The following is a 27,588-nucleotide window of genomic DNA, read 5'->3' on the forward strand; positions in this document are numbered from 1 at the left end:
AGAGAAAGAGAAGGAAATGGAGGGAGAGAGAGAGACAGAGAGTGGGAGAGAAAGGGAAAGGGAAAGAGAGGGAGAGGGGGAAGGGGAGAGCGTGGGAGAAAGTGAGTTAATGAGAGAGTGAGTGAATGAAAGAGTGAGAGAGAGATAGAGAGAGAGAGAGAAAGAAAGGGGGAGAGTTGGAAAGATAGATGAGAGAGATCCCAGTGATCAGATATTAGTTTTAGCCATCAAAAGAATAGAACTGTAAGATAATAAATGATTGATTGTTATAAATTAGAGCACTTGTGTTTTACATGCGCCAATTTAATTTAAATACACCTCAGTAAATAATAATTGTAATTTTTAAAACATATATGGCCATGAACAGCATTTCAAGTAACAGTAGCAACAATGTGCCCATTATCTCAAAATATTTTACATTTCACAAATCCAAGCTTTTATATTAGTATATCCACCTATCATATTATCACTACTGATTATCTTTATCTTTTTATGCAGGTACACCTTTTATGTTTGCATGTTTATGCTGTGATGCTTTATCACATACATCAGTAGATGTGCATAGGGGTGCCCCAAGGCAATGAGCGTGTAGTGTACCTGGCAGCCAGGAGTACCAAAGGGACAAATCCAAATCCCCAAAGTGGACGTTCATGTGTATTATGAAACCTCTGCATCAGACCGTTTTCTATGTAGATTAATGAGGCATAATACCTCAATGGTTTTATTTTCTTCAACAACAGTGTCAGGTTAAATTGAGTACAATGATGGGTTTGTTAAGCTTTTCTGGATAGCTTTATATTATTTTCTTCTAACGTAAGAGATCATACTTACGATTTACAAAGTAAGCACCTCCAGGGTAAGTTTCATGTTTATTGTCAAGTGATAATTGCAATATTAATACATTGAAAATATTTTCCATTGTCCATGGCACAGACTTAATTAACAAAGTATCTATAGTACAATCTGAGGCAAAACTGGCATTATAAATATGCTTATGATAGTTTTAATGAGAATTATGTTTATGTTTATGACTGTAAAGTTTAGTTTGAACTCTGCAAGGGGTCTGTTTATTAAACAGAGATGAGCCTTAAATTTAGCAAAATAAGGTATTTTCAATGGATATAGGGCTTCTCCCTATTAAGAAGCCATCACCAGGTATCACCGATGATAGCTGGTATGCAGTTGGGAAGCCGGCGGACCTAATCCCGTCAGCCGGCTTCCCGACTGCTTAATCCCGGTGAGGGTTAAATGACAGGCGTCTAAATCTAGACGCCTGTCATTTTACCGATGCCAGGAGACCAGCGCTGTGGACAGATGCAGGGGGGGGTGTTAGGTTTAGGGCAGTGTGCATTCTGTGACCTGGCAAAGCCACATACAGTATGTACAGAGGGTTACCAGAACTGACCAAGGAAGAGATAAGCCTCTTAGTCAGATTCGCTCTGTAAGGTTTTCATGTTAAATTGAGGTTGTAGAAGATTTCTCTTGATGCTATAAGTTAGAATATATATTTTTTCCCATTGCCTCATATTGATAAATGCATCCCTAAATGCTTTTTATTTTTATTTTATAATTCAGCATTAAAATTATCTGAAAATGTGGCTTCGTTTATCCATAGGTATTATTCTAAGTCTGCCAATTGAAATTGCCATAATGACAGTTTTTGTGTTTTATTTAGTGATCTCTCATAGCGTGAGTACACATCTGAACGACCGGCAATCGCGCCGATGTCCAGGGCAATTTGCCTTCACCTTGTACATTGCATGATTGCCGATACACACTGCACGATTTAATGAACAATGGTATTTTTTTGCAAAAAAATACGGTGAGAAGATTGCGGTTGGGATTGGCAGGGACAGAGCTTTATCGCAAGCCCTGTCCCTACAAGGGATTTATTAATAAAACCTTGTGATATTTCCTAAATTCGCAATGCAAATTTAGTGTCCCTGGAAACTGTTATAAAATGTTGGAATCTCTGTACTGTAATGTCAGAAGGACATGGCACAAAATTGATTTGAATGATGAAGATTTCCTTTCCTGTGTTGCTTAAATAGTTTGCTAACAAAAGATAAGTGCAAAAATGACTCAATGTACTAAAGTAAAAAAAAATGTATGCTGTAAAAAGTATTAGAAAACTTGCAAATGTAAACACAATTGAAATACAATACTATAACGACTTATGATTTCTCATCTTGCATTGTCCATTACCAGAAATAAGAACAATATCTGGCATACTTAGGGCTCAGGGAATACTGGGACATGTAGTTCTACAGCAACTGAAAAGCCTGACAGTCTTCACAGCTGAAGAACCTAACTGCCTACTTCATATCTTTGAGTGTACATTATAAATAGTGTTTTTGCATAAAAAAAAACAACCTGAATTTTAATTTTGTCTAGGAAATTGTGAACCGTATTCCACAAACTGTGATAAACACATACATATGTTTGACAAATAGCTAATAATGTCATTAAATAGCCGATGGTGTCATGTCCTGCTACAGGACCATATGGCATATCAGCAGTTGGTACTGTACATTTGCTTTTGATAAATAGCACAGCAGCTTCTTCCCAGCTTGTAGGCATTTAACACATTCATTAGAATGTTTGTTTTCTAAGGCTACTTATCTATCCCAGAGCACATTATACGAATAGACTCATAACACATTTTAAGTATAGACTTGTAACGGAAACTGATACCAAGCCAAACTGCACACCGCAGTGCATGGATCAAATGTAAGAAGTCTAAAATTGCTATCCCAATTTTTTCGTTCTGTGCCTATGAACAATTTTTCCTCTACCCTGTAGCTTCTGTCTGTCCACGGTCCATCACTCTTCTATGTATTTCCACAAGATGTCTCATGTCTTCACGTATAGCTTATCCCACCGACTGTAAAGTCTGTTGAGCATCCAAGATGACTGCATAACCTGTTACCTTCATGGATAGGAGCAGGGCTATTTTTCTGGAAAAATAGGTTCAGGAACTGTGGGCCTGATTCAGAGCCGGACGCTATTTGCGAACGGTCGTTCAGAAAAAGGGGCTGGATATTTAAATAGAGCGCTCGTTCTTTGCGGTCTGTTGACGCCTCTATGTCTGAATGAGCGAACGAAACATGCGCTCGCTATTTTGTAAAAAACGCCCCCTTGCCGCTCGCATCCTACGTCATCTCCGCTATTTATTAGATTAATCGAGTACATCGAAAGGCGTATGAACTGCTCGCAGTGCTTGTGGTTGGATTTTCCTACCGCAATCATGCGAACAGTTCAAGCTAAAAGACAACCAAGTGACGTGGCCGATGACGCTGCTTTGTTAATTATGCACACCCTTAAAACGCCCGTTTTGACCTTTTGGCACGCCTGCGTTCGGATCTCCACTCCCCGTTTTCAAGCACCTTCCCCTGTTACCACCCACAAACACCTCATCCTGTCACTCAAATTAGCAGGCATTTGCTATTTTGCGAGGACATGAATTTCGACCGCACCGACTGGTTCGCGCATGCGTATTACGAGCCGTACGCATGCGCAGTTGTGCGAACATCGCTCGGAGCGAACGAGCGGCCGCTCATGAGCGGCTCTGAATCAGGCCCTGTGGGTGGAGCCACTGGGGGTGGAGCTATAGAAAAACAATTTTATATATATATATATATATATATATATATAGTATTTAAGAAAGAAGGCACTCAAAAGGGCTTTTAAACTTTTAAAATAAAACTTATGTTATGGAAAATACATTTTAGCCCAGGACATTATGTCATAGTTAATGAGAGGTTTAGAAACTGAGTTTCTCCTTGTTCCTGCTGAAAAATGGCACTTGGTAGGAGTAAGAATCTGTGTAGCAAATTATGCTATTGTTAACCTGTATATCGTATGTTACATATCATATTTTTCCTAATATATATCAATGTTGATGCATCATATTTCCAAATACAGATGTGTCCTTATACAACTTGTCTCACTACGCCATGCAGTGCGAGACGCCTGTAGAGAGTGAGCCGCAATGTCTCATGCGACTTTACTAGCGCTGAGCATATTTTTTTATCTCTTTGCACGAAAATGTGTCTTAGTCGCAATGTTGGGCAACTAAGACTAAAGGTGTCTACACACTTAGCGATATTTTAAACGATTTGCCTGATTCCGACGCATCGTGACGACAAATCGTGTAAAATGTGCCCAAATCATGAGTGTCCACTCACGATCATGCTGACAATGTGCATTCCCGCAGGTCGTACATCGCATCTTCAGATCTGCCCTACTGTAATCTCAGTCACGATGCACTGGAATAGTTAGGAGGCATGATAGATCGTTTGTCACATTGGACAGTTGTTAACACCAAATCATTCCTACGACTGCTGGGGAGCTGCTGGGGAGAGTTCAAGGGGAAATCGGACACAATGTCGGATCGTGAGCACATCGCCAAGTGTGTAGGCACCTTAAGACGCACCAGGTGACTGTGCTGATTAATTTGATATGCAACACTTGTATATCTGTGTGCGACTATATCTGTATACGAAGCACAACTGAACTGGCATTTAAAAACAGCAACGGCTGCTGCATCATAGCACTTTGTGTACAGATTCAGACTAAAAAAAAAGAATGCAGAGTGGGTGCTAGCAGAGTCGCATGGGACCTGGCGACTGCAGAAATAGTGTATAAGGACACATCTGCATCCATTTATGCCCATAGTAACTTTTGAAGTGCGCCCAAGACGGCTGCTTCGCCTGGTACTTTTGTGGGTATCTTGTCATATATTGTATTTCATACTTTGGTATCTACCCAAAGTGTAATCACATCTCCATGTATCCCTTACATCAGAGTTGGGCTGGGCCGGGGGGCAGGGCACCATGCGGGCCACGGGCCGTGGGATGTCTGTGTCTCTGTGACACAGTTGCCTGCACCGTGCGTGTAGCGCTGACCGGACGGAGTTCGGTCAGCGCTACACAGTGACTGAAGGGGCACTACTGGGGGCACTACAAGGGGGGAGACCACTACTGGGGGCCCTACAAGAGGGGAGACCACTACTGGGGGTGCTACAAGGGGGGGACTACTACTGGGGGCACTACAAGGGGGGACCACTACTGTCAGCACTGCAAGGGGGAGACCACTACTGGGGACTACTACTAGGGGTACTACAAAGGGAGGGAACTACTGCTATTAGGGGGACTACTACAAGGGGCACTACAAGGGGAGGGGACTACTACTAGGGGCACTACATAGGAGGGAGGGGACTACCACTGAGGGCACTGCATCGGGGGACCACTGCTGGGGGCTCTATATAAAGGGCAATACTGGGGGTACTGCATAGGGGGGAGACTACAACTGGGGCCACTATTTAAGGGGAACTGCATAAGGGTTACCACTATTGGGGGCACTGCATCGAGGGTGGACTGCTACTGGGGGCACTATATAAGGGGCACTGCTTAGGGGGTACCACTACTGAGGGAACTATATAAGGGACTTACTACTGGGGGCACAAGGGGCACGGTACAGGGGGGACCACTACTGGGGGCACTATATAAGGGGCTTACTACTGGGGGCACAAGGGGCACTGCACAGGGGGGACCACTACTGGGGGCACTGTATAAGGGGCACTGCATAGGGGGATCACTACTGGGGGCACTGCATAAGGGGGACCGCTCCTGGGGCACAGGGGGGCACTGCATATGGGCACCACTACAGGGGGCTGCCCCTAATATAATTTTTACTTTACATTAATCCAATATGGACCTGCCTCCTCCCTGGAACACTTGAGGGGGGGGGTGTAGCACGCACATGCTCCGGGCACCCTGGCTACACGCTACTCCTCTGCCAGGGCCAACTGCATGCATTTGTCCCCCAGGCTAAAAGTTGCAAACCAGCCCCTGCCTTACATTTTCCACAAGCACAGCCTTCTCATCATCAGGCACAGTCTTCTAGGAGGGTTCCAAAATAAAGTATTGGACTCCCAAACCTAGACAGTACCTGCCCAATGCTGTGGTTCCCCTGGCTACAGTTTAATTATGCATGTTCCTAAGGTACTTCAAGAGCCAGCATTAACTGGCATCCTTGTAAACTAGCAATTGTAGTGTCACAAGAAAGTGCTCTACTAGTTTTGGCTAAATAGCTAAATAAATAATATTGCCCCAGTAGATAAATCTAAATAGTGCCTCCAGCAGGGCCGCCATCAGGGGGGGACTGCTGGGCCTAATGTCCCGGGTCCGGGCACAAAGGGGGCCCGGATGGCAGGCTGGCAGCAGAGTGGATAAGCGCTGGTGACATATTTGATTGGCTGTTGTCCGCGAGCCAATTGGAGGCCAGAGCGGTGGCTCCTGATTCGCTGCCTGTCCTCCGATCAATTTGCGGCCAGCACAAAGTTAAAAATGGTGCTGTTACCCGGGCCCCTCTCTCTTGCCGGGTGAGTGTAACTGTCAGCGGCGTGCCTGGAGCAGGAGCCGCAGTCAAGCAACCGTCAGCAAGAAGGGAGAGGCTGGGCAGAGAACAGCCGGGGGAGAGTGAGGAGCCGCATCTTCGGGGGGAGAAGCACGATGTAGCATGATAGTGAAGAGCTCAGATGGGCAGGAGAGGCTGCGGGGGATCCCACTTCCAATGTGACAGACCTGGTACAGAGATTCCTGCTCTTCTACCCTCAGCCTGCTCTGCCACCCTCAGCCTGCTCTGCCATCCTCACTTTACTCACCTACCCTCAGCCTGCTCTGCCACCATCAGATTGCTCTACCACCCTCAGCCTGCTCACACTTTCACTCTGCTCTGCCACCCCCAGCCTGCTCTGCCACCCTCACCTTACTCTCCTACCCTCAGCCTGCTCTGCCACCCTCAGCCTGCTCTCACACTTTCATTTTGCTCTGCCACCCACAGCCTGCTCTGCAACCCTCACCTTACTTTCCTACCCTCAGCCTGCTCTGCCACCCTCACCTCACTCTCCTACCCTCAGCCTGGTCTGCCACTCTCACCTTACTCTCCTACCCTCAGCCTGCTCTGCCACCCTCAGCCTGCTCTCACACTTTCATTTTGCTCTGCCACCCACAGCCTGCTTTGCCACCCTCACCTTACTCTCCTACCCTCAGCCTGCTCTGCCACCCTCACCTTACTCTCCTACCCTCAGCCTGCTCTGCCACCCTCACCTTACTCTCCTACCCTCAGCCTGCTCTGCCACCTTCACCTTACTTTCCTACCCTTAGCCTGCTCTGCCACCCTCACCATATTCTCCTACCCTCAGCCTGCTCTGCTACCCTCACCTTACTCTCCTACCCTCAGCCTGCTCTGCCACCCTCACCTTACTCTCCTACCCTCAGCCTGCTCTGCCACCCTCACCTTACTCTCCTACCCTCAGCCTGCTCTGCCACCCTCACCTTACTCTCCTACCCTCAGCCTGCTCTGCCACCCTCACCTTACTCTCCTACCCTCAGCCTGCTATGCCACCCTCACCTTACTCTCCTACCCTCAGCCTGCTCTGCCACCCTCACCTTACTTTCCTACCCTCAGCCTGCTCTGCCACCCTCACCTTACTTTCCTACCCTCAGCCTGCTCTGCCACCCTCACCTTACTCTCCTACCCTCAGCCTGCTCTGCCACCCTCACCTTAATCTCCTACCCTCAGCCTGCTCTGCCACCTTCACCTTACTCTCCTACCCACAGCCTGCTCTGCCACCCTCACCTTACTCTCCTACCCTCAGCCTGCTCTGCCACCCTCACCTTACTCTCCTACACTCAGCCTGCTCTGCCACCCTCACCTTACTCTCCTACCCTCAGCCTGGTCTGCCACCCTCACCTTACTCTCCTACCCTCAGCCTGCTCTGCCATCTTCACCTTACTTTCCTACCCTCAGCCTGCTCTGCCACCTTCACCTTACTCTCCTACCCTCAGCCTGCTCTGCCACCCTCACCTTACTCTCCTACCCTCAGCCTGCTTTACCACCCTCACCTCACTCTCCTACCCTCAGCCTGGTCTGCCACCCTCACCTTAATCTCCTACCCTCAGCCTGCTCTGCCACCCTCACCTTACTCTCCGACCCTCAACCTACTCTGCCACTCTCACCTTACTCTCCTACCCTCAGCCTGCTCTGCCACCTTCACCTTACTCTCCTACCCTCAGCCTGCTCTGCCACCCTCACCTTACTCTCCTACCCTCAGCCTGCTCTGCCACCCTCACCTCACTCTCCTACCCTCAGCCTGGTCTGCCACCCTCACCTCAATCTCCTACCCTCAGCCTGGTCTGCCACTCTCACCTTACTCTCCTACCCTCAGCCTGCTCTGCCACCTTCACCTTACTTTCCAACCCTCAGCCTGCTCTGCCACCCTCACCTCACTCTCCTACCCTCAGCCTGGTCTGCCACTCTCACCTTACTCTCCTACCCTCAGCCTGCTCTGCCACCTTCACCTTACTTTCCTACCCTCAGCCTGCTCTGCCACCCTCACCTTACTCTCCTACCCTCAGCCTGCTCTGCCACCCTCAGTCTGCTCTGCCACCCTCACCCTGCTCTCCCATCATCACCTTGCTCTCACACTTTCACCCTGTTCTCCCACACCCTTACTCTGCTCTCTCACCCTCTCTTCTATATTACAGATTGACATGTTAGCACCCACCACAGCCCAAACTTTGATAATTTTTTTAAATTGGTTTACGCACCAATTAATGCCCCACCACTGCTGTAGCTCCACCCACATTATCAACAGCAATTCCCACTTCTGAAAAACTGCCCCCCCCACCCACCCAAGAGGAGGGGCCCTGCCTATTTTGTGAGTCCCGGGCCCCACAATCTGTGATGGCAGCCCTGGCCCCCAGTACTACTATACTTCATTTAAGTTGACTTCAATAGAAATACTATTTTATAGTGGCCCCTGTAGTATTATTATTATTCATTGTAGTGCTCCTTTATATAAAATAATACCTTATCATTGCTGTCTTCATAAAATTAATGTGTACCCCCCAATTTTTATAATTTAATGATACTTACTTACTAAACAGTTACCTAAAGTATTTTGTTTTCTTGGTGGGATGTACAGTAATCCAAAATCAAGCTGGATAACCCATATGGGAATTTAAAGAGACAAACCCTATGGACAAGGTGGACTACTATCAATGGCTAACAAAAATAATAACTCATTTAGCATTGGGCGCCCCAGGAAGAGGCCTATTCAGTATTTTGTTTGAGGAAATTGACTTTACATGTCTAGAGTGTTGTAAGTAATGGTCTTTTTACAATTTTTATCCTAGAGTTACCTAAGAGTACTTGTCTATAGACTATGAAGATGTCATCTATCTTTTCTCTCTGCAATTAGGCTTACTACTGACACTTTGCACACTCTGCAATAACTGTCTTTTCTTAAGCTGAACATAGGACTTTTCACTGCTTGTCTATACGCCTGTATGCTGATTAATTGGATATTATAGGCTCCGTTATCTTGAAAATCATTTCCCTAGTAAGGCTACAGGGAAATCCATATGACTAATGGAATAGAACATCTAGAAATAAGGCCCATGCGCACGTCTCAATACAAAGTGTACTAATTGGAAAGCTCATACAAAGTGAGGTATTCAGGTAGTCTAATGAAAGAGCCAAAAGGGATACAGAATTGTGCACTAAAAGATGTAGACCCTGGCCTTGGCACTCCAAGAAAATGGGGGCGACACATCCTCATTTTGTGGAACGGAGGCCAGCTGACCACTACTCGACCCCTTATTGTCAGGCTGTGGCTTGGGGGAACTGAGAGATCTCGCAAAGGGAGACCTGCACATGCACAGTGGAAAAAAAAACTAAGGGGACTATTTATCAAGCAGTGAAAAGTGTGGAGAAGTGAACCAGTGGAGAAGTTGTCCATAGCAACTAATCAGCTTTGAAGTAGCATTTATCAAGTACAGTCTATAAATAATAGGTAGGAGCTGATTGGTTGCTATGGGCAACTTCTCCACTGGTCCACTTCTCCACACTTTTCACTGCTTGATAAATAGACCCCTTAATATTAGTAATTACTGTGCTGGTATTATATTCTTAATTAATATTTATTCTCAATAAATCAAGGTTTGCTCTCTATTAATGAACAGAATGCTTGTTAAATTATATCAATATTAGTATTTATTACAAACACAAACATGTTAAAACCAATTCACACATATAGCAGCAATAATCACATGTGACAATAGTGTCTAGAATATTCATATAAGAAATTCTATCTATATATAAATGCCACAAATAGCTGTATAATATCTATTTCTATTTCGATAATTGGAGTCCAGGTCTCACAGCAAATTACTTTGTTGTTAATAAGCAAATCCGCAACTTTGTTGTTAGTTGTCTGGTTAATAAACTATGTTGCCATTCCAAGATACTCATAAACATAAACAGACACGCCTGTCATATATTAGCAGCTGTTAAAGCAGTTATGTATATACTGGCGTCCCAGTATTGCAATTGAACTGTCCAAGCAATCTCCTGTAGTAAATAAGTTGCCTCAGTCCAAGTACAGCACCTTAGGATGATCGTTCAGTCCGCTTATCGCGTGACCACGCTACGAGGGTCCAAGGACTGGGTGCTACTGTCTTTACAGGGAGCAATGGCTAGAGGTATGGAGATGTTAGTGGCATTCCAAGCTGCTGGGCAGTGAGGCAAATGCTGTCACGGCAGGTAACATATTTAATTTAAGTCCTAAAAGATTCTGGAACAAGCGGCTATCTAAGAAGAAGATTTATAGTTGAAATACGTTTCCAACTGAACCCGCATCCCATAAACTACTGTATAAGCACCAAGGATATTTTTCAACAGCAGCTCCAAAATGGCAATGTGGGCATGGACCTATGGTGGGCTAGAGTGATACATAAGCAACTTTAGTTAATAGATTTACTAAATTGAGGTTTCAACAAATTGCAGGTTGATTTGATGTGCATGCGATTTAGTTAGATCAGATGATGCATGCATGAAACAAAACCAAACTGATGGAGCTTGCTCACCTACATATAGTATATACTACAGTTTTTCAAAAAGTAATGCCTAAATGCTCACAAATCAAATTTTATTTTAGATACAGATTTGAAAATTTGCAGTAAAATACTCTGAAGTCTTAGTAACAGAATGAATCTACTCAAAAAATTCACCATCTGCCCTCAAACATTTTCTCCACCTCTCAACCCAAGCTGTTAATCCACTTTGTAAAAATTCCAGTGGTTGGTGTTTGACCCAGGAACGTATGGCATTTTTAACAACCTCTATGTCTTCAAAATGTTGACCACGGAGACAGTATTTGAGAGGGCCAAACAGATGAAAGTCAGAAGGGGCCAAATCAGGACTGTATGATGGATGTGACATTAATGCCCACCTCATTTTGGCAATGGCCGCAGTTGTTGACCTTTTTTTGCGGATGGCTTCTTTCAGCTTCTTAAGTGTAATAATGTATCGATCACTGTTGATTGATTGGTTTGATTCCAAGTAATCGATGAGAATAACACCTCGGCAATCCCAGAAGAATGTGGCCATGACTTTGCTTACAGATCGCTGGGATTTAAACTTTTTTGGCCTAGGTGAACTTAGGTGTTTCCATTGCTTTGATTGGGCCTTTGTTCCTGGGTCATAAAGGAATGCCCAGGTCTCATCTCCTGTAATGACATTTTCCAAAAACGTCTCAGCGTTGGCTTCAAAGTTGGTGAAAAGGTCATTGCACACTTCCACCCTCTGGGCCTTATGATCCCTAGTTAATTGCTTTGGAACCCATTTAGCACACACTTTACAATATCCCAAATCATTGATTAGTGTTTTTACAGTGCCATGGCTACATTCAAGTTCATCACTTACATCTCTGATGGTCACACAATGGTCTTTCTGAATCATGGCATCCACTTTGTGTAGGTTCTCTGCTGTCACTGCAGTTGATGGTCTGCCACCAAGTGGTTTGTCGTACACGGACGATTCTCCCAATTGAAAGCGCTTCATCCACCTTCTGACATTGCTATAGTCAATTGTACGCTCACCATACACTTTTTTCAGTCATCTGTGGATTTATGTAGCACTGCAGCCTTCTTTTTCCAGAAATTCAATGACGGCTCTTTGTTTCATCTTGGATTCCATGGTATTTCTTTAACTACCTAAACAAAAATACATATATAGCTAGCAGAAATATTAAACTACAAACTGACAAAGTTTCAAATAAATATTGCATATTATTTCAGAGTTATGAGCATTTAGGCATTACTTTTTGAACAACCCTCGTACAATGCTGACTAGCTCTGGATCCCTCTAGGGACTTACCACATGTGTTTGGAAGAGTTTTTGCTCTTAGTCTTGCTGGAATATTTCAGGGTTGCACAGCATTGAGACAGCTCAAACATAACACCTGGGCTAGTTCGCTATATGTAGGAAAGGAGTGAGTTGTCAGACCCAGACAGATGAAGACATGGTTTTAACATCAGCCAATTATGATAGAACTGGGGTGGAGTTAAAGGTTTTTAAAGGTGCTACTTCCTGTGGAAGGGTGATTGATGTTAAACAATGTAGTAGAGTGGCGTATTGTGTTAGATTAGCACTAAAGATCACAGAGAAAATGATCTGTGTCAAAATGTTATTGCAGTTTGTAGAACTACAAATGCCAGCATACAGATGGGTGCAGTGCATATGTGCCTTAAGAGTTAATGCCGCCGCTCATAACATCTTGGTTATTTCCATAGGGCGGAACTTTTGCATGTTTATATTGTATTACCTCTACACCTGTGTGAAATTGTTGCTCACATTGCTCATTGTAACATGCATGCACTGCTTTGTTTAAAACTTTGGATGATTTGTTATTGAATTCCTGTAATGTTCATCATGCGAGCTCATTGCAATAGTTGTTGTTGTTATGAGCGGCTTCCTAGAAGATGGTCGGACGGTGCTGACGTCATTATGATACGCCGCCAATTCGGACGCCGGGAGCCACTTCATGCGCGTGGGGAGGTGACGGTGATGTAAGTAAGTGTCTGTTTTGTATGTATTTATACCCTGACGGAGTAATAAAGTACACCAAAAGGTTGGCCTACTTACCTGCCTTCTTGTGACTATTTCTACCTAAGTGCCGCCGTATCTGTGGTTTTCTATTTGGGCACAGTGTATGTCTCCTTACATGGAAGGCCCCGGGGACTGTTGTTTGACATTACTTGGAGTGCCGCCACTTAAGGATAACCTGTTTTATGAGACTCTATATATGTATATATATTAAGGATGTGCAGGCTCGGTTCTACTCGGTTCCGTTCGGTTTTTTTTACCGAATCTTATTGGCTATCCAAAACTCGTGACAGCTGAAACCCAATAAGATTCGGGAAAAAAAACTGAACGGAACCGAGTAGAACCGAGCCTGCACATCCCTAATATATATATGGATAGATATAGATATAGCAAACCTGCAATGCCCTATTAATGATACAAATAAATATACACAATTATTATTATTATTATTATTATTATTGTTAGTTATTATGGTGAGTGCAGAGCCCCTGTGATTTCTATTTAAACAATGTGGTCACATACCATGTTGCACCTCAAATCTAGGAATGGTGAGTGCTGTGGATTAGTGCTTTTTGTTTATTTTGATAAATTTTTATAATTAATCATTTTTGTGATCACATTTTCTCATACACCCCTATTGACTAGTTATCTAACTTGTGTCAGCTGTTTTCCTAGGTGCTTTGTAACAGGTGTGCTTGGTGACTGTCTCACGTTTAAAAGCAAAGTTGCTGTGAGCTTTAAACCTTGATAGCATACCCTGAGTTTAACACTAATGTGATGGCTATGTCCATGTTATAATTCTGAGCAATAGGGTAGGGACTTGCAGTAAAGTGGCGTCACATGACTGGGGCTGCAAGCTTAAATGCATTGATCAATTTATGGACCAAAACCCCACTGTTTATTATGTTTATTATTATTATTTTTAGTTATTATGGTGAGTGCAGAACCCCTGTGATTTCTATATATACTGTATATATATATATATATATATATATATATATCCTAATATAGATATAGCAAACCCTCAATGTGCTATTAATGATACAAATAAATATACACAATTGATGACAACTGAAATCAAATAAAGCTGCTCCTCTTGTATGATCCCTGAGGAAGTTTGGTTCAAATGAAACGTGTTTGAGGTTCCTGCACACAGTCACTCAAAGTCTACTCCCATTGAGGAAACACCACGGTTGCCAGAATTTGGTACCACTCTGGTTGGACTGTCCAGACCAGGGGTTGGGTGAACTATACTTGTTTTATATGCATTGTTTCAAGTGGTTTTTATGTATGTGTTCCTAATCCTTATTTAAAAGTATAAAGTCGTGAAATACTACCCTATGGTTTCTCTCTGGTTTTGTTTTGGTGCTGGGCTATATTCCAAAATCAGATAATATTTTAAGGTTGGGTCCTGATTCATCATACCATCGGTTGGAGTAAAATTGAGATAAGCGTGATTATTTTTATTAAATGTATGCACATTACTTACCAAACAGTTTTTTAAAAATACTACACTATCAGCACCTTCTTGTCTTGTCTTTGGAGGATGTGTAGTTTTTTTTATGTTTTTTTGGTTACATTTTTATGACATTTCTACAAAAAAAAAATTAAAGTTGTGTTATTTCCAACATTTGTCCTCATTTTTACAACACATTAAAGGGTGTAATTCTGCATGTGAAAAATTTTAGGAACAAAGGTGGATGCCTTTACATAGTGTAAGAACTTAAAACATGTATTAGTAAACCTTAAGAAAATTTGCAGTAATGTTGTTTATTTTACAATTATGGTTTGGCATACATTATACACCTCAAAATGACTTACAAATTTTAAAAACAAACAAGCAACAACATTTTTGCATCATTTAAAACATTTATTACATAACTAACATGTTGCCAACAGTCTTTTAATGGTAAAAAAAAACATAACAGATTCACACATAGCAAATGTCCTCATGGTTTGGGCTAATTAAACATCTGGCTTAGTCAAACCTAAACAAGTATAGTAAAAAACAAACAGATCATCGAGTCTGGCCCCCCCTGACAGCATCACAACACCTTCCTCCGGAGGGCCATCCTCTGGCAAGGCCTCCTCTGGCTGCATGGGTACTCGACTCCTTATTGCAATGTTGTGTAAAATCCCACACAGGACAACAATGCGAGAAACCATATCCGGTGAGTACATGAGTGCACCACCAGAGTGATGGAGACACCAGAACCGGCCCTTTAAAAGGCCGATACAGCGCTCCACCACCTGCCTGGTGGCAGCAAACGCAGCATTATAGTGAGTTTGGGGCCCTGGTGTGGGAGTCAAATAAGGAGTCAGCAGCCAGGGCGTGCAAGGATATCCACTGTCACCTGGTGGAAATGGGACACTAAAAGATATACATTTACCATGAGAACCTGTTTACACTATTACTAGAAAGACATAGTGGATTTTTACTTACCAAGAATCCACGTGTCACCAGCTTGCAATGTGCTTAATTTGGGCCAAATCGCTGAATGCTGGATCACATATGCATCATGGCTGCAGCCTGGGAATTTAGCATTCAGGGAGAGGATCTGGAGGGAGGCATCACATAGCACCATTACATTTAGGGAATGGAAATGTTTGCGGTTCCTATATATTTGTTCCCTGCATGCAGGGGGCTGAAGTGCTATGTGAGTGCCATCCACTACCCCTATGATGTGTGGAAAGCCTGCAATTTCAAAAAACTTCTGCTTTACCACATCAAGGGCTTCTGTATCCAAAGGCATACTCATAAAATGTGCTAGATGATTGAAAAATGCATCTAGCACATGCCTCAGGATCCGTGAAAATGAGGGCTGGGAGAGGCCACCCACCAGCCCCACAGTGGTTTGGAAGGAGCCTGAGGCACAGAAATGTAACACCACCAACAACTGTGTAAGTGGTGAGATTGCTGTAGGAATGTTAATCTGACTTTCTAGATCATTCTTTATTATTGAAAGAGTGTCTAGGATAATATTAGGAGGCAGGCGATAAGTGGTAACAACCACATCATCAGGCATTCCAAAAACGGTGACACGTGTTCTATATATCTTGGCCCTTGCACGCCTCCTATGCCTACACCCAGGAGGAGGCTGAGGAAGGTTGGTGGGGGTCAACATGGCCACTATTAGCTGTCCAACATCGCTCTGTAAAGTTAAATTTATATTTTGAATTAGTTCTCCAGAGTGTATTGTGAAATTTTGTGCAAAAATACTTAGCTTTATAATAATGGGGCATATTCTTACAGGGTCGGGCAGTGCCATCTTCGGAAATCACTACATGTGTATTTGTTCGTTTTAAAAATGAGAGAGAAAAATAAAAAATAAACATTTTTTAAGGACAAACCAATATTACTACTTTTAGTGTTAAAACCATGCTTAATTTTTAATCTAGCAAATATGAATTGTTAAATATACCAAATTAGAATTTAAAAATAGAACAATAAACAATATTCCCCAAAAATTTTGATTTAAAACATAGATTAAACTAAAAAATAACTGTATGTTAGAAAAAATAGACACTTACCTGATTCCAGACCAAAAAGGAGTGTTAAACACCTTTAAGAAATTTTTGAAATAAAAATTAGATTAAAAGACATACAAAAACGAAGATTCTGATTGATGATCCAAAAAGAAAAACAAACAAAATGCTGGCACACTTACTTGATTTCGTCAAATAACGTTGGATTTAGGAAGACAAAAGGCCGGCCAACCAAAAAAAAAAAAAAACCGGAACAAGCCCAAAAACTAATGGTGTTTTTCAAACTCCAAAGCAATCAAATTTTACTAAACAAAAAAAACACAAATACAAAACACACACAAAAAAGGAACACAAAAACCAACACCACACAAAAACAAAACACCACACAAAAAAACACTCACAAAAAACACAACAAAAAAACAAACTCAAAAACAAAACACCACACAAAAACAAACACACAATAAAACACAACAAAAAAACAAAACACCACACAAAAACAAACACACAAAAAAACACAACAAAAAAACAAACACACACACAAAAAAAACACAAAAACAAACACAAAAAAACACAACAAAAAAACAAACACACACAAAAAAAACACAAAAACAAACACACAAAAAAAAAACCACAACCAAAATAAATTAATACCAAATAAATATACAACACACAAGCACCTCTCAATCAAATTCAAACAAACACCTCACAAACTACACACACATGCACCTCTCAATCAAATTCAAACAAACACCTCACAAACTACACACACAAGCACCACGCAATCAAATTCAAACTATGTTACTATTATCCAACACCTCCTGTACCACCAAACACTCCAACTATAACCCACAAGTAAGGGAACATTTGGCTTTGCCTTAAATAAAGAAACCAAACACCAATTATTGAAACATGCAGGAAAGGTGTGCATTTTTAGTTAGGATAATAAGGATGCACGGGTAACCAATCCAGGGATGCGCTCACATCTAGCCCAACCCACGCAGTGATTACGGAATGCAGGAAAGGTGTGCAATGTATGTAGGCAAATAGGGATGCACGGGTAACAAATCCAGGGATGCGCTCACATCTAGCCCAACCCACGCAGTGATTACGGAATGCAGGAAAGGTGTGCATTTGTAGTTAGGGAAATAAGGATGCACGGGTAACCAATCCAGGGATGCGCTCACATCTAGCCCTACCCTCACAGTGATTACGGAATGCAGGAAAGGTGTGCATTTGTAGTTAGGCAAATAGGGATGCACAGGTAACCAATCCAGGGATGCGATCACATCTAGCCCAACCCACGCAGTGATTATGGAATGCAGGAAAGGTGTGCATTTGTAGTTAGGGAAATAAGGATGCACGGGTATCCAATCCAGGGATGCAATCACATCTATAAAGAAGTCTGCAGAAGCAGTATTGTTCATGCTCTCTCACAGGTTAGCAGAATGGCAAGCGATGAGCATGGTGAGCAGAGGCCAACTGAGCCAGGCAAGTTCCAATTACATTTTTTACACAACACAAGAACTGGTCATATTTCCCATACAATTGTTAAAAAATTTTACTATTTTTTTAATTTTTGAAGGTGCTGGGAATCAAAGTCCAGCAGTAGAGGAGGCGGGCCCAAGCAGGCCAAGGCCAAGGCCAAGAAACCCTCCATTTTCACGGATCGAGCTTGAGACATTGGTGACCATGACAATGGAGAACCTAGTCAATGCACCCAGACATATGGGGACTGGAGCCAAAGACAGGATTGGGAGGAGATATCCAGGGCTGTTAATGCTGTGGGGACAACCTACAGAACACAGAAAGTCGTAAAAAAACGGTAAGAAAATTATATTGTGAGTGTATGTGAGTGTACTGAAGGCCAAAGCTTGATCTTATTTCTAAAAAATAACACTTAATTTTTCAAAAATAACATTGACAGCTGGACGGATATCAAATACCATCTGAAGAGGAAGCTACGGAGTAGGGTGGACCATGCTGCGGGGACAGGTGGTGGTCCCATCCCTGAGGAGCTGGCCTTGACAAGGTTGGAGACGTTGGCTCAGGGATGTGTGACGGAAGAGGAGATAGTTGGCGTGTCCACTATGGACACTGACATGGCCAACTTCAACGCTCCACATGTGCAAGAAGGTAATTTAATTTTGTAAGGCAAAAAGTATAAAGCTGAAATGTCTCTGTTTTTTTTGTGTGGGGAAAACCAAATTAAATTTTTAATTTTATATTCCAGACTCAGAGGAGGTAGTGCCTGCTCCTGAGGTCAGGTCTGGGTCCAGCACAGATGGGGACTGCAGGGGAGGATCCAAGTACTCCATCTGGGGACCCTGTGGAGTCTACTCCAGGGCAAACATCAGACCGAGCAGTGCCTCTCCTCACCAGGTTGGTCTCCCTAACTCAGGATAACACATGTGTTCTTCTGAGGATGGAGACCACTCTGGTGAGGGTGGCGGTGGCCCTGTAGACCATTGCTGGGGCCCTAGATCGTTTGGCCAATACCCAGGAGTAGGCCAACCCACCTGCCATGATGGAGTGAGACTCCCTTCCTCCCAGGACCACCACCTCTGGCAGCCCAACAGCCACCCCCGCAAGTATGGAGACCCTTATGCCTAGGCCTGAGGAAATCCCATCTACCTCTGGCCAGGCCAGTCGGCGTGCTACACACCAGTCGGCTGTCCATAGCTTACCTCTTCCTCCGAGCCGGCCCAAATGATGCAAGTAGCCCTGGATATCTCCTCCCTCACCTGTTGTCCAGTCCCCATATTTCTGGTCACCAATGTCTCAAGCTCTTTTTTTTTTTTAACCAAAATTTAATTTTTTATTTTAATTTCTTTATTTTAATTATATATAAATGTTGCCTAAACAATTATTCTTGACATTGTGATGAAAGGCAAATTTCACAAAAATAAAAAAATGTAAAGCAAAAAATGTCTATCTTTACCTATATCAATGTATACAAGGTTTAAACAGTGTGGTATCTGAAAAGGCTGCTATGCAAAACACAATGCTAGATGTTTTAAAAACTGTTTGAGCAAAAAACTGTTTAAAAAGCACAAAGAAACATTTGTGTTACGAATTCCCTAATGCACACGTAAGTGAAATGAGTTACAAGGTAATTAGCAGTGTTAATAGTTACAATGTAGCAATCTTAGCTGCTTGGTTTGTGTGGTTCCAAATCGAAACATCGCAGGTAACATCAGATTAACGATTGTACTGTTGTGGCTTACGGACGCTTCTTGCCTACCTTAGCCTGGACGATCAGCCTGTTCATAGAGTGACGTTTTCATGCATCCGCAATTCTTGGTCGTACGAAGCAGGTATTTTATGCACTCCCCTAAAACGCCTGGAAACGCTGAAGAACGCCTCCGTTTCAAGACCACCACCCCCGTATACTCCCACAAACGGCCTTTCCTGTCATTCAAATTTAGCAACCCACTTCCGTGTCGGAAGCCCTACGACCGACAGTATTTGTGATCAGCAGAGCTCGTATGCACATGCGCTCTGCTAGCCGTGCGCAGGCACAGAAAGAAAAACATCATATGCGTACGACCGTGCGGCTGCAATGACCGACTCTGAATGAGGTCCACAGTCCTTTAAGATCACCAATAATTTAATCCAATTGTGTAGATTATAGTAGCACTAGTACAAATAGTAAGGGCATCATCAGCATATCATACATATCTGGCATAAGCTGGGCTCCATCCTCCATCCCCCAGTGCCTAGTCTCTGGGGGATGGAGCCCAGCTTATGCCAGATATGTATGATATGCTGATGATGCCCTTACTATTTGTACTAGTGCTACTATGATCTACACAAATGAATAAAATTTTTGGTGATCTTAAAGGGCTGTGAGTGCTGGCCTCGTCTCTGTTTGAGCCCCTGGTGGATCACTCTGCAAGTGGACGGTTTTATATATATATATATATATATATATATATATATAGATATATATATTTGGCAGTATCACCAGAGATGGTGCTGGTGAGCAGCAGATTCTGTGTGGGGCAGGAGAGATCCGCCCACACAGAGTAGAAAAGCATTGTGGGAAGATGCCTAAAGGCTGCCACATGACCAGAGCCCAGGTGAGGCTGCTGGTGGACAGTCAGACAGTCCAAGTGGAGCTGCAGTCAGAAGGAAGCAGACCAGGTGGTCAGGATCATACCTGCAGGGAGATCCCTATACCTCTGACACTGTACCTGTGAGAGGTGGCAGCCAACAAACTAAGCAAGCTATACCAGGCCCGGAGGCCAGTGTCCAGTCCTGCATGTGGCAGGAAGGACACCAATCTCAGAGACTGTGAAAGACTTTCATGTTGACTAGCTGCTTCTGTAGAGAGGGTTCAATAAGTGAGCTAGCGCCCTAAGAGAGGGATAGGTGTGTTATTTTCTATTTTTGTTTGCTGATTTCTATATGGCAGTCAAGCACCATTGTCATTTACTTTTACTGTAATGCCATGTGTGGACTCTAATTCTGCACCTAATTACTGCACCACTGACACCAATCTACCAAACTAATTACCCCAAGTTATTACTATATATATATATATATATATATATATATATATATAGTTGCAATTCTTAGTCCGGCACTCCATGAGAAATAAATAAAGCAAGCAGAAACAGATTTAAAATGCTGTGGTGCCTTCCTTGAATCCATATACAATCAAAGACATATAGGCGGCACTCATCAGACTTGTTTTAAAACCAGGTTAATTTCCTTTATTCAAACCGACATGTTTCGGGGACAGACCCTGTCATCGGGGACAAATGTATATATATATATATATATATATATTATATGTATATATATATATATATAAACATAAAACAGGTTGTCGTTAAGTTGTACTGTTATAGAAATAGTGTAGTAAATAATCTTCCTGCAAAGTGCTGATTCCTCTGTTTATTAATCTACTCACATTATTAATCTACTCACATACAGTCTGTAGAAACACCAGTCTGAAGAAACATGATGATCACAGCACCTAAACATCAATACATTCTCATCTCAGGAGATTATTTAAGTAATTACAGTCTGTTATTGAGAGCAGTACTAGGAATAATTATTTTTGTACAGCAGAAGCCCTAACACAAACAATGAAAACACATATTGCTTCAACCATTCAGGTTGCAGAGAATAATGCAGGAACAACAGAGTGTGTACAGTTTGACATGTTAAAATAATGGGTTAATCAGTACCCCATGTAGTGAATAATGAAACACAGAAGTGAAGACTGCACCAGACAAATCCTAATTAAACTTGAGTCTTAAACAAGAGATGTCCATTCAGATTCTACAAATAGCAGAGTATAGTGGATAGCACTGATGCCGTAGAGCTCTGGAACCCTGGGGTTGAGCCTGACCAAGAGTGATTATCTGCATAGAATCTGGGATGATGTAGAGTTCCTCTGGTTGATCCACTTCCTCCAACAGTCCAAAAACTAACAGACTGCTTATAAGTTAATTGTCTGCTGATCAAAAAGACCCTGCAATGTTTCTGTAGTATGGGAATGGATTCTGTCTGGATATAACTCTCTGCTAGTACAGCACTTCACAATAAGATGGCACTATAAAAAATAAAAGGTAAAATAATAATTAGATGATTAGCAAACCTTTTTTTGTGACCTTATGGTTGAAAACAAACAAACAATATTCTTGGATATCCGACAAGTCCTGTTACAGTGCAGAGAGAAAAAAATGTATAAAATAATAATAATAATTATAATAATATATATTTATATATAGCTTTTCTCCTGTAGGACTCAAAGTCGCTTTGCAGACATTAGAAAACATGATACATTGTACAAGGATTTGGTATTGCAGAAAATAGAAAACTTCACAGAGATAATAAAAACAACCAAAACCTAGAGAGCACAATAAGCATATTGCAGGATTGGTGCAAACATTTTGGAAAATAACTTCCATGGGTTATATATTCCAACCAATGAAAGGTACCAGATTAGGCCATTTTGGGCGCACTATTTAGGATTACCCTGGGTGGAATAGGTTACGCCTAGAAGAGATGACACAATATGAGTGGTTGTAGTGCCCTAACGCTAGGAGTAGGGTCCCAACATAATCATCAGGTCCATGCACTATGTAGGTTACACTATGGGAAATAGCATATATGGAAAAACTAACACATGTGGCAGTATGATATACAGTACCAGGGCCGGATTAAGGTCAGTGGGGGCCCTGGGTAACAAACATGTGGGGCCCCTATTAAATGTGCTGAACTGAGGGTATGCACAATGGGGACCTTATTAAATGTGCTGAACTGAGAGTATGCACAATGGGGACCTTATGCAGAGCCCCCAGTAGTGTCAGTTCCCCCTAGTGGTAGTGCATCGTATGCAGAGCCCACAGTAGTGGTGCCGTTTATGCAGTGCCCCCTATGAAATACTCCCATTAGTAGTGCCCCTTGTAGTTATGCCCCCAGTTGTGATGCCCCCTGTGATAGTTTCCCCAATGGCAATGCCCCCTGTATAAATGCCCCCAGTAGTATTATCCCTGTAGTTGTGCCCCAACAATAATGACCCCCAGTAGTAATGCCCCCAGCAGTCATGCCCAATAGTAATGCCCCCTGTATAAATGCCCCCAGTAGTAATACCTCTGTAGTTGTGCCCCCAATAGTCATGCCCCCTGTGGTAGTGGCCCCAGTAGTAATGCCCCCTGTAGTAGAGCCTTCTGTACAAATGCCCCAAGTAGTAATGCCCCTGCTTTAGTGCCCCCAATAATAATGCTCCCTCTGTAGTAGTGCCCCAGTAGTAATGCCCGCCCCAGTAGTAATGCCCCCCCCCCGAGTAATGCCCCCAGTAAGCCACTTGCACTAAGAAAAAAAAACGAATACTTACCTTACGCACCGATCCCCGCATCCGCTGCCATCCATGTCCAGTCTGCTCGGCTGCTCCTCTGCACCATGTGAGAGATGTCATAACGTCTCTCCCATAGTGCACTGTGTGAGCTCCAGCCTCTGGCTCCAGCTAGCGCAGCGGGGAGGCAGCCGGGCGCCTGCTGGTTACAAGCTCGACGGGTGCCTGGCAAATGGAGCCTCCCTGCGGTGCCGGGGTTAGGTTGGCCGGGGGAGGCAGAACTGGTTCCATCTCCTCTGGCCCACTTTAACCCCGATGGGTGTGGAGGCCATTCTTGTGTGGTGGCCCAGAGACGACCACCTCTGAAAATTTATATAACATGATACACACTGAATAAATAGATCCACGTGTTTGTTCATCCTGCCCAAGAAAGAACAATCCAAGGCAAATAAGGTCCTGATTCAGAGATTATTTATTTATTACCAGTTATTTATATAGCGTACACATATTCCGCAGCGCATTACGGAGACTATCTGGTCATTCACATCTGTCCCTGCCCCAGTGGATCTTACAATCTATAGTCCCTAAGACATGTTCACACACATACATACACACTAAAGTTACTTTTTGTTGGGAGCCAATTAACCTACCAGCATTTGTTTGGAGTGTGGGAAGAAACAGGAGTACCCGGAGGAAACCCACGCAAGCACAGGGAGAATATACAAACTCCACACAGTTAGGGCCGTAGTGGGTATCGAACCCACAACCTCAGTGCTGTGAGGCAGTAATGCTGCCACAGCTTTACACCTCTGAGAAGCCGCTGCCCATCCACCCAAGGGAGTAGTGAGCGGTCAGTGCCTGCACTGAGCTGTAATAGTCTGCAGCAATGCAGACTGAAGAACAGTTCACATTGTAAGGTGGGTCCGGCCAGGAGGTATGCCCACTCCAGGCGAGCGCTGTGGAGAGAGGTGTCTCTCTAGCAGGGGCAAGGCAAGGGGGTTTCAATATTCTAGATATAGTCCTGCACCCAACAGTGGTTTTGATTTTGAATGACTGTCCTGCCATCCTGCAGTCGGGCACTTCATCATGATTTTCAGAAGTTGGGAGGTATTCTTGCACAAATAATGTGTTTTTTTCTGTTATAAATCAGAGCATGGCCCCCTCATATTTTTTTTAAAATAAAGTTTGATAATTGAGAAATGTATGTAATTTTTTAGTATTATGAAATTGATTTCCACTGTAGTTGTGGAACTATAAGCCATTGGCATGTAGGTCTACAACAGTTGTAGCCTGTAGGGGCTATTGGAAAGTGTTTATTTCTTTAGGAATATGAAGGTTATCAAGGGTAAATATAGTGTGGACAGGTGCAGGATAATGCCATTGGAAATACATTTTGACAGGAACTGTTAGAGGAGGAGAGTGGTGGGGGTTAAACCAGTATCTTGCCACCCCATGGGGGTCTTATTTTGGCCCTGGCACAAATGAAGCTCCCAATATGGCTCTCTGTTAAATAACTAAACAGGATAACCTGAAGGCTTGCACTTTATGTATAACCCTAACATTATAATACTTACACGAACATGGCTAGGGCCTTAGATTGGGGATAAAATTTATTGGCATTAAAGGATATTCTACTCTAAAGAAACCCAGTACTTTAAAAATGACAAGTAACTCCTGCTGTTCCAGTTGACCTCCCAAAATCTCTCTGCAGTCCTTTGATAAAGTTTATGACAGCTATAGATCTAGAGATTTAAATATTCTTTTATATTTATTAATTAAGTATAAAATCATGTGGAAATAGCAGTATCACTAATATTTAACAAAACCTAAAATAAAGTAGATACCAGCAATATCTCTTGCATTAGGCTAAGTAACGCTGCAGACCACAGTCCCTATTATTCTAAATTGGGACTGCTATCTGCTCTAATTTACCTATCTCCAAAAAGCTTTAGTTTTTTTAGTAGTGTGTGGCTAAATCCAGTGCTTTTGGGTGCGACAACCGTGATAATTAATGGGTGCCCAGGACAATGGAATTGCTCCGTTGGGTACCCATAAATTATGGCGCCCAAAAATTTTTTTAATTCCCCCCATAGTATTTATCCCAACAAAATATATTTGCAAATTCACTTTTACTTCACTGATTCTAGAGATGCTCAGCACAAACTTATATCATTCAAACTAAACAACCATTGTGGGGCAAACCAGTTGCGGTATAAAGTTCCAACACCACAGTGCCCCACTCATTTGCGATTCAAAGTTGGTAAGATGTGTTGTACGATTGCTCTTGAAATTCTTCTCTTGAGATTCTTCATACGATTTGGTCAAATGGTGTATGATTGATCATAGTATAAGATGCATAGACGTGTATCACATTGTACTCAAAAGATCGTTGAAATCTCTGCAAAACCATCTGATCTTCAATCCAACTAGAGGACGGCGGGGACGCGCATTGGGGTCGCAGAACACACAAAAAACACCTAGTTTCATACGAATGGTCTGTACAACCCGTCGAAACTGTCCATATCTGGTAAAAAATTGTACCATGTATGGGCACCATAAGCCTATTGTCAATTTACAGAACTCTATTATGTCATCTAATCAAATTCAGAATGTATGGGAAATGGCTACATAAAAGTGATTATCTATGTTATTATTATTATCCTTTATTTATATGGCGCCACAAGTGTTCCGCAGCGCCTTACCTAGTACATAAAACTAGTAAGTGAACAAGAAACAAGTAACTTACAGTACATTACAGTGCAAGACAAGTACACGACTTATATACATTGCTCCAATAGCGATAAAAGTACTCACAATAAGCAGCAGGGAGTTGGCAGTCACGTGTTAGGTGCCCTTATGGGGAGTAAGGAGTAGAAGAAAATGTAAAGAGAAGCACATGAGGGAAGAGGTCCCTGCTCGAGAGAGCTTACATTCTAAAGGGGAGGGGCAGACAGACAGGTGTGACACAGAAGGGGAAGATAGGAAGGAAAGAGCATGAAGTGGGTTAGGATGAGAGCTGGAAGGCCTTGATGAAGTAGTGGGTCTTGAGAGCCCGTTTGAAGATTTGTATAGAGGTGGAGAGTCTGATAGGGAGAGGGAGAGCATTCCAAAGGTAGGGGGCAGCACAGGCAAAATCTTGGATGCGGGAGTGGGAGGAAGTAATCAGTTAGCAAGAGAGGCGGCATGCATTTGTTGAGCGAAGTTTGTGGTGGAAATGGCAGGACTGCGAGAGGTGCTGAATGTGTGGTTTAAAGGAGAGGGAGGCGTCTAGGATAACTCCAAGACAGCGCACTTTGGGGCTAGAGGAGATAGTTGTGCCATCAATAGATAATGAAATTGTGGGATGTGAGGTAGTGGAAGAGGGTGGGAAGATGATCTGCTCAGTCTTAGACATGTTAAGTTTAAGAAAGCGCTGGGACATCCATGAAGAGACAGCAGAGAGACAGCTGGAGATATGGGCGAGGAGCGAGGGGGAGAGCTCAGGGCTGGAAAGGTAAATTTGAGTATCATTAGCATAGAGATAATATTGGAGGTCAAAGGAGTTTATGAGTTCACATAAAGAGGACGTATATAGGGAGAAAAGGATAGGTCCAAGAACAGAGCCTTGGGGAACTCCTACTGTTAGTGGAAATGGGGGGGAAGAGGAGTCATGAGAGCAGACAGAGAAGGAACGATCAGAGAGTAGGAGGACAGCCAGGAAAGGGTAATGCCACATAAACCAAGAGAGTGAAGGATTTGCAGGAGGAGAGGGTGATCTACAGTGTCAAATGCAGCAGAGAGGTCAAGGAGAATGAGCAGAGAGTAGGGCCCTTGGATTTGGCAGCATGGAGTTCATTGCTGACTTTCGTGAGGGCAGTTTCATTAACGTGGAGAGAATGGAAGCCAGATTGAAATGAGTCAAGGAGGGAATGGGTTGAAAGAAAGGTGGTAAGGCGGTTGTAAACAATATGCTCAAGAGGTTTGGAAGCAAATGGGAGAAGAGAGATGGGTCGGTAGTGGGAGAGTATGTTAGGGTCAAGGTTAGGTTTTTTAAGAATGGGGGAGACAAGGGCATGTTTGAAGGCAGAATGGACAGTGCCAGATGATAGGGAGAGATTAAGGAGGTGAGCAAGATGGGAACAGGCAGAAGGAGACAGGTAGGAGAGGAGACGGGAAGGGTTTTTGTCAAGAGTGGAGGTGGAAGGAGGGGAGGACCGGATGAGGGCCATGACTTCCTCTCCAGAAACAGGGTAGAAGGATGTCAGAGTTGGTGAAGCAGAAGGGGAGGAGTGGTCAGGGAAAGGATGGGCAGGAGTGCTGAGGGTCTGATGGGATATGATGTCCTCACGTAAGGAGTCAAT

Source organism: Taudactylus pleione, unplaced genomic scaffold (assembly GCF_031769625.1).
Source record: "Taudactylus pleione unplaced genomic scaffold, aTauple2 ptg000038l, whole genome shotgun sequence".
NCBI classification, from domain to species: domain Eukaryota; kingdom Metazoa; phylum Chordata; class Amphibia; order Anura; family Myobatrachidae; genus Taudactylus; species Taudactylus pleione.